Below are 10,454 nucleotides of genomic sequence, written 5' to 3'. Positions count from 1 at the left end.
CCAGGGTTGTATTTGAACCCCAGGCAGGGTCTTGTTTGTTGCCCCGGGCTTTACGTGGCTGTATATTGCCAAACAAAGAGGTAGACATGATGAAAACCTGAGGAACAGTAGAGGAGAAAAAGGGGAGGCGCATAAGGGAGCTGCTGATGAGAAAATTAGAAAGAAATGAAGGACAGAGATATAAAGAGAAAGAAAGATGAAGAGTCCAAGTGTCTTGTCTTTTCTGGCATACAAGTTTCTCTCTGTGGTTAAACACAGCTAACATCTTTTTTTATTTCCTGGCGTGGGAGGTAGAGGTGGTACATAAAGATGCGCAGGAGAGACAAGAGGAGCAAGAAAAAGATGAATCAGTAAGACGAGGAGAGTGACTTGTGAAACTGAAGGCTATTGTTTTCCTGGACTACAGACAAAGGCAAAGGAGAGAAACCCAGAAAGAGAGAAAATTAAAAATAGAGGGGGAGATAGAGAAATATTGTAACATGTTATGATAGTCCAAGCCACAGCACAGTGTGCAAAACTTTTCTTCTCTATCTTTCTCGACATCCTTTCTCTTTGACATGATCCTTATCTCTCGGGGCAAGCAGGAAAGAAAAGTGAAAGATGTTGGAAGAGAAACAGAAGAACAAGAGAGAAGCAGGAAACTGTGTAGCTGTAGGAAAAAAAGATGAAGAGGAAGACAAAAGGGACGGAGAGATCAAGAAAAAGGTAAGCAGAACAAGGTGGGGGAGGGGAGCAGGTGGAGAGCTAACAATGCAACCCATCACCTAACCACCTTGCCTCTTCTCCTATCATCCTATCCCATCTCAAGGAACGAGCCAAGCAGAATGACAAACTGAGGGAAACAGGAGGGAAAAAAAGATGTTGCAGGGTGAGGAGGCAGCAAGGTGAGTTTGACCATACTGTGTTATCGCCCTCCTCTATCTCCTTTTTCTCACACAGATGAATCCTGGGAGAATAAAGGAGCCTGTGAAATACATCGCCCTCTTTCATCAACCTGTTTGTTAGAGAGGCCCTATTCTTTCTGTCATTTTGTTTTCTTTTATGTAATAAATCATTCACACAAAGTATATAGTATATCACCACATACAGTGCTTAATGAAGAGGCCTTTTAGCACTACAGTAAATCAGAGTAGGACATAGGAACAAAAATGCAGGATATCTTTCTTGCTCATCTCTTGTCTGAGTTACTGTGAGATTGGTTTTATGATTATGGTTTATTGGATTCACATTGCAATACAATTTAAACCTTAAAAACCTCCAAATAGTAATCTCACTAACATTAAAATCTATTTTATAGCACCTTTCTTAACAGCATTACAGTGTGCTTTACAATGAAATGAAACTACTAGAGGCACATTAAATAAGATAACCAATAAAACGGCAAATAGAGATACTGCGAATAAAACAGAGGCAAAGAGGCCAACAATAAAATGTGATAAAAGGGGGAAACATTATATAAACAGTAAACTTTAAGAGAAAATGAAGGTGTTCCAGAAATTAAGAGCAGAAAAAGTCTATTTTCAGGTTGACATGTGCATCTTTTTGAAATCATATAATACATATATAGACCATCAGCTCAGGCAAAAATATAACACTTATGAGAATGTTTTCAGAAATACATAAAACCACCATTCCTCTCAGAGAGTTGGGTATTTATTGAGAAAGGTCAGGTTGTTTATTATGGCAGGTTGTTACATAGGCATAGAAGGCAAATAGGCTTTTAAATCATAAGAAAAACAAGGTCACTTACATACAGTGCCCCATCTAAAAACACTCAAAATGCAGAAAGAAGAGAGAACACAAGAGGAGAGTAAAAGACAGGAATGTAATATCAAAAAATGAAAGAGAGAGAAGTGTGTAATCCATGTGGCTACTTTATAATTAGCTGACAAAGCTGACAAGAACCCCAGCAAGTGACTGAAGCATTAGATTAAACAACGTTCTGTATTTAACAGCCACGACCGCACGCTCCAGTGCTCTGGGAGTACAATCAGAAAACCTCACACACACATATATATATATATACACACACACTCATACTCATGTCAAACAAGTACGTAGGCATGCACACACCCACCCTAACCTTCCATGGCTGCCACTGCGCTGCACCCCTACTGGCTCTTGACAACAGTCTAATTGGTAATTATTCACATGCCCCCCTCCTGGGAACCAGCAATCCTAATGAAACTGCTTCAGTGTCTGGTGCGCAGACAGGTCTTTAGCACGCACACACCCACACGGAAACACACAGAAATGGGCTTACAAGTACAAACACACACACACACAGCACAACTCGGGGTGTGTAAGAGGTCCTCGAGGTCAAGAGCAGAGTCAAAGGTTAAGGATGGATGAAAATCAGACCACAAGTACAGGATAATTAGCTTGACCCTTGGAACTGACATTGACCCTGCTCACAAAGAGTGTATCAGTGAGACATTGTTGGTGACTAAAAGAAAATGATTCATGCATGAATTCTGCATAAATGGTGCTTTAATTACATTAAATTAAACATTAAATGTAATGTTTGGTGGCTTACAGAAACCCTCACTTCTCTATGTTTTCCATATTGTTATTGTTTCTAATGTTAATCAAAGCCAAAATCTAAATTTATTCTAAAACATGAGAAAAATGAATGTGACTCTATGGTTAAGTCCATTTTCTTGCTGTTAAGGCAGCCATCTAGAAATACAAGGTTTTTACAGGACACGAATGATATGGATTATACACATCTTACAAGTGTATGATGCCTGTTGAGTCTTAATCACACTTGACGTATAATGAGTCACCCCATTTCACTAATGCCTGGCTTTACTGTCTACAGCATGCGAGATGGTTGGCAGCCATTTTTAGATCCAATACGATGGCTAAAAGGGGCCCCACTGATTGCTGTCATGTTATAATCAAATCCATTTGCATATCATCACATTTGATGAGGTAGATTACTTGGCAGAGAATTCTGTGACTTATAATATCAGGGTGGGTGATGGCAAGAGCCAGAAAGAGGGGAAGAGATTGGCAGGAAGACAGCTGTGAGAAAATAACTGGGGAAACTAACAGAAAGTAGAAAAGTAGACTTTAACTTTTCAAAGACAAGCGGGCATTCATCCTCCCATCACTCAGGATAAAATTCAGAGAACAGAAGGTCACTGTGGGAGGAGAGGGAGAATCAGTATTGTCAATCACAACAAATTAAGGAACGTGACAAAGAAAATGTGTATCGTGAGGAATGCTTCTCAGAAGTATACATACTGTACAAAGGTAAAACAAGACTGTGCACACACAGTTCCTGCTTACAGACGCTCTTTCCAATTATTTGTTTTTACACCAATAATAAAATGTTTTCTTGTTAGCTTGTCATGTGTCTGTGACATATTCACCGTATCTGGCCGTTTCTACTGAAAAGAGTCTGTAAACTCATACAAATAGAGGACTTTGAAATGCATACAGCAAGCAGTGTAGTGCAGAGTACATGACAGCAGCCCTCACAGTACTTTTTAAGCACCATTGGTGCATATATGTTTATTAAAGTAAAAATGTCTTCAGTGACCACTACACAGAAGTGGAAATTTAAATGTACTCAAGCAATGTACTTAGTGTAAGCAGGCTGTGATTTTACTTGAGTACTGTAGTTCCATTGTAGCAGATTTTTTTTACTTTCACCCCGCATTTCAGGGGGATTATATTTAACAAGTCCTCCAAATTAAACAACAAATACATAATTTATAATTGCCCTTCAAAAACGACACATTCAAGCATATTCGGATCTGACAACTCTATTGGCAGGATGCCATAATTTGTCAGTGCCTTCCAGAGCTGTTCCAAATCACTGTTTTAAAAATAAAAACATGTTTTGCTCTGACATCACTATAGTTTAGATTTGGTTAGATTTAGGCACAATAACGACTTGTTAGGGTTAGGAAAGATTGTGGTTAAAGGAAACCAACATTAACTGCTGGTAGGAAACATCAGCAAAACAGCAGTCTCCTGTGACAAAGTCATAATTCCTATGTGTATTTGAGAGACCTTTCACTGAGCAGAGTTACCAGTCTGGGTTGATGGGCAAATACCTGTAAATGAGAACAGCAGCAAATACATGGAAGGTGTCAGTGTCAACTGGTTAAGTTCAGTCAAGTCAAAAAGGTTGGTTCACAACCTTTTGTCACACCATACCCCGTTCTCTCTCCCATATTGTCACTGAGCATAGGCCTACTATATGATAATGATTAAAGTGGAATGAACATTAATTATGAATGCAGTAACATACAGTAATCCTGAAGTTTAGCCCTGTTAAATTGTAGAAGAGGCTTTGGCGAGGAGACTGTGTGCGGGTTGTAGGTAATATAGGAGGGAAAACATGTATTCTGGATCAGCCAAAAACAATATGGAGTTCATGAATAATAAAGGGGCCTATAGGCTGCAAAAGAAAAATGAAAACCTGTTTGAAGAGGGGGAGGTGAATAACTGAAGAAGAAACAATGGAGAGGCAAAAAAGGAAAAAGACAATTCTCAGTAAACCAAAACTAATATCTGAATGCCTTTTTTTACTTTTGACTTTATTTGCCAATGAATGTTGGGTATTAATTAAACAGACGCAATGGGACCATGATATGACAACAAGAGAGTGAACTACTGTTAAGATCAGACAGATAGCATAAATGCGCCAAAACATCTGGCCCTCCCCTGACTGACACACAAACTCTATGACAGCTCACAGATGTCTGCATGTCTCGAAGAGTCATATCGAACACACACACACACACACACACACGCAATCACACAAAAAGCAGATGAATCACTGTGTCATTCATTACCCCTCAGGGTGCCATCGTCTGCACCACGGAAATGTGGCGGATTCCCTCTTTAATAAATGTGGAGGCTGCTCCCATTAATATATTTATATCTGCTTATGCACCTTGTTGAAAGCACATCCAGGGAGATTTCAAGCTATATGAGCTTATTTCTTATCTACTAAGACAACTGAGCATGCCAACCCCCTCCCCTTCCTCCCCCAACATCTTTTCTTCCCACTCTTCCCCTATGCTCATCTCCTTCCCTCTATTTTTTCCGTTTCTCCACACTGCAGAAATGGGATTTGAGCATTTGGGGTTCACACAGCGGGCAACGAGTCTTGAGGACTAAAAGTTTCTGTTCCATTTCAATCGTTTAGTTTGGGGAAAGTTTGAGCGAACCCACTCACAGCCTGGAGACATACAATATGATAAGAAGGCTGGCTCATATCTGATAACCAGTTGCATAAACACAGAGCGAGAGGAGGACAGCCTACGCTGGCTGATGCAACAGAAATAAAGAGAGTTGTGTACCACAGCTTATATTACAGCCTTGTGTTCATATATAATACCACTTTCCATTTTCCTACTGCCCAAGCTGAGAGACATGTACAAACACACCCACGCTCCCTCTTCCTCTCTGTAGGTCTTCTTCTTTCTCTCTTGCTCTGAAAAGTTCCAGAAGTATCATAAAGTCACAATGCACCTCAGGAGTTTTTACTAGCATGGTCAACAAGCCAGAACTGAGAGTTTCTGTGTCTTACCTGAGAGCAAAGACCAAGATAACAAGAAGAATGAAGGTGTTCAGGTCTGTAAATTCTGCATTTGAATGTAGGCTTCCGCAAACATCCCTGTAATAATACCTGTATATTCTGAGGTTTTTGCATTTGTCACATGATCATCAAGGCTGAATTTGCAAAAGAATTTGGGCTTAACTAACCATTTAGGAAAATACAGAGAAATATAAAAGAAGTAAAGTTTTGTGGTTTTAGGCATTTCGGTGTTGCTCATAATTTACATCATCTTTGGTTGGATAAATTCAATAGGGGAAAAAATTTTGTGAGTGGGTGGTTGCATTCCTTGTTTTTTTTTCATTTTGAGTAATTTCTGTTATTGACTTTAGATATTTTATTGATTTTTATTCATTTACTTTTTGCATGAAACCAGACATTGTTCTTAAGCCAACCGTAAATCTTAATTTGTCCAATTTGTCTTTGGTTTATGATCAAATACCTGCAAAACTACTGACATTCCCATCAGCCTCAGCTGTACTTTGTGTTCAGTAATAAGCAAATGTTAGCATGCTAACACACCAAACTAAGATGCTGAACATAGTAAACATGATACCTGCTGAACATCAGCATGTTAGCATGCTAATGCTTAAACTTTTTTACGAGAAAGAAATATTTTTGTTGGTGGGGCTGTTTTGTTTAGGTCCATTTTCCGTTCTGAGCTAAGACAGAAGATATTTTTTCTGATTTACTTGTTCTGCCCTGTCAATGGCTATTTCCATGAAACCCAGACATTGTTCTTTGGTCACCTACCAGTTTTTGTATTACAGTAGCGTGTTAACTTGCCCTTCACTCAGTGCTCACTCCTCTTGACCCTGCTGGGATTTGATCCCATGCTTTCATGTCCTTGTGTGAGGAAGCATCCTCACAACCACTGGGAGACTGGGAGTATGAGCATTTATTTAACTGGCCTTTGTCTGATCCCTGTGGTTTAAATGGTCCTGGGTCCTTAAACCAAAAGCATCTTAAGACCAACTTTCCTCTTACAGCCAGTAGTGACGAAGCAGCGTCACCTTTACCATGTCTGTCTGCACTGTCTGAATTATTCTCCAAGACTCTGGAGAGTTTCTAAGACTGTCATGTACTATGGTTCTTATTAAGGAAGGTGAAAGAGAGGTGATGCTGAGGTGGTTGAGTTTGTTTTCATGTATGTGTATGCCTGTGTGTATGTTTGTGCCCAGAGTGACATTTACTCAGCAAATTCTTCAGAGACGAGTGTTTGGTGGTGTCACTCTGGCTTCCATGCTTTCCTGTCATGGGAATTATTCCAGATGTGGTTTATTAGGATCAAAGGAAGAGAGAAGAGATGATCTCTGCTTTGGGGGGAAAAGAGGAAGCTGAGAAAGAGAGAGAGAGAGAAGAGAGAGAGAGAGAGAGAGAGAGAGAGAGAGAGAGAGAGAGAGAAAGATAGGTGATAAAAATAAGAGAAAGAGAACAGTCATACCAGATGACATTTCAAGTGGCTGCTTCTCAATTACATTGCATACTACTTTCTCTTTAACTATTAACTATTCTACTATAACCACTAATGGTGAAATGTAACTTAGTAATCATTTACTCAATACTATACTTAAGTACAATTTTGAGGTATGTGCTTTTCAGTGCTTTGATTTTATACTTCTACTTGACTAGATTTTTGATGGAGCTTTTGTACTTTTTACTCCTCTACAATATTTGGCTTTTACTGGTTACTTTGCAGATTAAGATTTTACATACAAATTTATTAATGAGTTTACAAAATAAGATGCATTGCAGGAGATTAAACTTCCAACCGGAACAAAAAGTAGTTAAAATGAACTTGACCAGCTACAACATATGTGTTACAAAAAATACTGTCAGTTTTAATAAAATGGATGTAAACACATCCATTTTATATGTATATGCATGCATGTATTGTATTGGAGGTTGTAGTGAATAGAGTGAATTCAAAGATTGGTTTCAGGCAAGCATCTGTCTTTCTGAGGAGCGAGACATAGAGCTCCTGAATGAATCTCCGATCTCTCTGTGGAGTGGAGGGAAGTGAAAAAAACTACAAATGTAGTAAACATCTACAGTATATCACAATTATGTTTAGTATAATAATAATAATAATAATAATAATAGCTGCACAAGATAGTAAGGCAATGGTCCCCAACCTTTTGGCTTTTCACTCATTAAAATTTCTACTTACAACCCCTCATCACATCACTTAAACAAAAAAGTGGACTTATTTACTTTATTACTTTACACATTATTTTACTTTTAGAGGCATTAGGAGAATAAAATATCCAGTAATTGACTAAAAAATGGCAAAGATTAGAGGAAAGTCTGAAAACATAATCAAATACTGTGTTTGTGTGTAGCCATCGATTCTGTATGTTTGTTTTCCTGGCTCCTATCCTGTTAATCATATGCACCCGGACCACTGTACTTAGGTATTAGGTTTACGTATTGTCTTAGGAAGAGGATGATTATAATGACTATTTGTCAAATTAAATGTATATATGTAAGATTTCATACTTTAAGTTGCTGGGGGGGGGTCAACTGGACTTGGTGAATGTTGATGACCCAGTCATAGCCTGCATTTAACCATCTCCCCCACATACTGCACAGAGATGGAGCATAACAAAAACATTTATGAGTTGGTGCTGAGTATAAAAGTAGAAGAGTTGAGAAAGATGCCACTTCGCTGGAGTAAGCTTCCAGTCTGTTATGACGCAGCGATCAAGCTCTCTGCAGAAATTCAACTCTTGCACAACCATGTGAAAGGAAGTAATAGTGGGGTGCGGATAGCTTTTGTCAATTGGTTTTTCAAAACTGAATAGTGACAGTGCAGGGGTGAAAGAGAGTGCATTTCAATAACATATACTCTGCATGCAGAGGGATGAGCTGCAGAAGTTTTCAGACTGGAAAAGTAGTGCATCAAATAAATAAAAGTACAAGTTTTGACAATGAAACTTTTTGTGTGCACATGTTGAAAAAACTGCTGTTACTTTGTATGCTTTTAGGATAGGTGTTGTGATTTTGGTCATGTTTGATTTTCCCTGTTTACATTTTTTAACAGTTGAATAGCCAGGCAGGAAAAGCCTGCAACAGAGATGAGTCCAGTCTATATTTAACAACACACACAGATTTGACTTATCATTTGGCAATTAAAAAAAGCAAAGTTTGGTGTAGTCTAACATCCCAATCGCCAGAATAAAACGGAGCCATTTTACGTTTCTGCAAACCACGGATACATTTAATCTCTAGATTTCAAAGTTGAATCTCTAAGCTGTGGTTATGGTCTGGTGATGTTTAGGCACAAAAACCACTTGATTAGGCTTAGAAAAAGATCATGACTTGGGTTAAAAATACACACAAAAACGTCCGGTTTTGTCAGTTGAAACGGGAAGCTAACAGTGGTCTCGAACGCATGTCTCTTCTGCTTTTGCAGCTCCAGCCATCTGACTACCGATCACAACACCAACCTCCCCTCCACCTCCACCTATGGAAGTCTGCCCTAGAGGATCTCATCTGAACTACGTCACTTACAATACGATAGGTAGGTAGACTGGGCTGAGTCTAAGTGTACTCAGTCATTGTTTTCTAACATTTTAACACGTATTCTTAGAAGGTTTCCTTTCTTTTTCATTCAAGGGCACACTGTATGCATGTAAGATGCTGAATGGCAGCCAGGCAGGTGGTGTCTGCAACAGACACTGATGACACTTTAAGGTTTCACCACAGGGGGTTTTGCTCACTGCCTGCCTGCCTGCCTGCCTGCCTGCAGCACGCTGACATGTCCACTGCATTGCCCTCCCTAACACTGGTGTGATGTGTGTGTATGTAACTGTGTGTGCATATATGAGTGTAAGTGTGTTTGTGTGTGTATCTGCTCTCCATCTCTTCTCTCCCATGGTGCCAGTAAGCGGAAGGTAGAATTTATTCTGAATATCGATCGTCTGGCATCTCTGTGGGTGTTCTGTGCCGTAGCATTCAGCTGGGGAGCAGAGATTGATGCCTTGTCAGTCTGTTGTCGGAGTGAGGAAAGAAGGGCTGTCAATGTTACATAAATCTACAGCAGAAGAGTCACAAGGGCGGCAGAGGAAGAAATATAGACATTTGTTATTGACTAATTTGTTGCCATATTCGTTCTCAAGTTTACACTAATGAAGCGGCCCCTCAGCAGGTGCAGTTGTGGGAAATAGGCCATAAAGTGATTTTATGTTGATATTAGACAGGCTATTATGCAAAAGTAACTTCTTTTTTATGCAACAAACATTCTCGACAGTGCATAGACTCAGTTGTGTTGACATATGTAGTCATTTTAATACTAATACTTATCTTCAAAAAGTAATTATCAAAATAATCAGTCATTTCCCAAACAGAATCAGTATACCGATGTTCAGTTGAGAAACGTTTCAGATACTTTCTTCTGGCACTGTTAAATTCTTTATCAGCATGTTGCTTCAGAGAGGAGACAAAGAAAAGAGAGAGCTGTTGGTGAGAGATAAATTGACACCCAAGGAGCCAGGAGAGTAATTAATGGAAATAAGGCAGACAACTTAAATAAATCTACAAACAAAAGGCAAACAGAACTAAGTATCAAGGATCATGCACTTCCAGTGTGTTTCAGCTCAGAGCTTCTACTTTTGTAGGTAGCTCCAAGCAAACAAGATTTTTTGTTACTTATTTTTTCTTTTTTCTTTATTCTTTTATTGTGAGGTACCGTAAAAGCAGAGCCCCAATTAAACGCCGAGTCCCTTTTACTGGCCAGGTGGGGCTACATGTTTTTACAAATAAACTTAGGTCTCAATTAGACACCGGGTCTGGGTTTTACAAATGTTATTTGGATGTATTAAACCTCTTGAAGCCCACCAGGTCGCCCACTTTTTTGACGTACAAACAATCATTC

The 10,454-nt window shown here is 39.2% G+C and overlaps 1 long non-coding RNA gene across 1 annotated transcript; it reads left to right on the top strand.

The window, feature by feature from the left end:
- The first annotated feature begins 487 nt into the window (after positions 1 to 487).
- Positions 488 to 9,071, top strand: LOC122865055. The gene is made up of 3 exons (XR_006375378.1): positions 488 to 705; positions 809 to 884; positions 8,994 to 9,071. It is a non-coding gene; the product is annotated as an uncharacterized LOC122865055 (long non-coding RNA).
- Positions 9,072 to 10,454: the final 1,383 nt, after the last annotated feature.

Source organism: Siniperca chuatsi, linkage group LG17, assembly GCF_020085105.1.
Source record: "Siniperca chuatsi isolate FFG_IHB_CAS linkage group LG17, ASM2008510v1, whole genome shotgun sequence".
NCBI classification, from domain to species: domain Eukaryota; kingdom Metazoa; phylum Chordata; class Actinopteri; order Centrarchiformes; family Sinipercidae; genus Siniperca; species Siniperca chuatsi.
The sequence above is the reverse complement of the archived record's forward strand: the minus strand, read 5'-3'. Positions and strand labels throughout refer to the sequence as shown.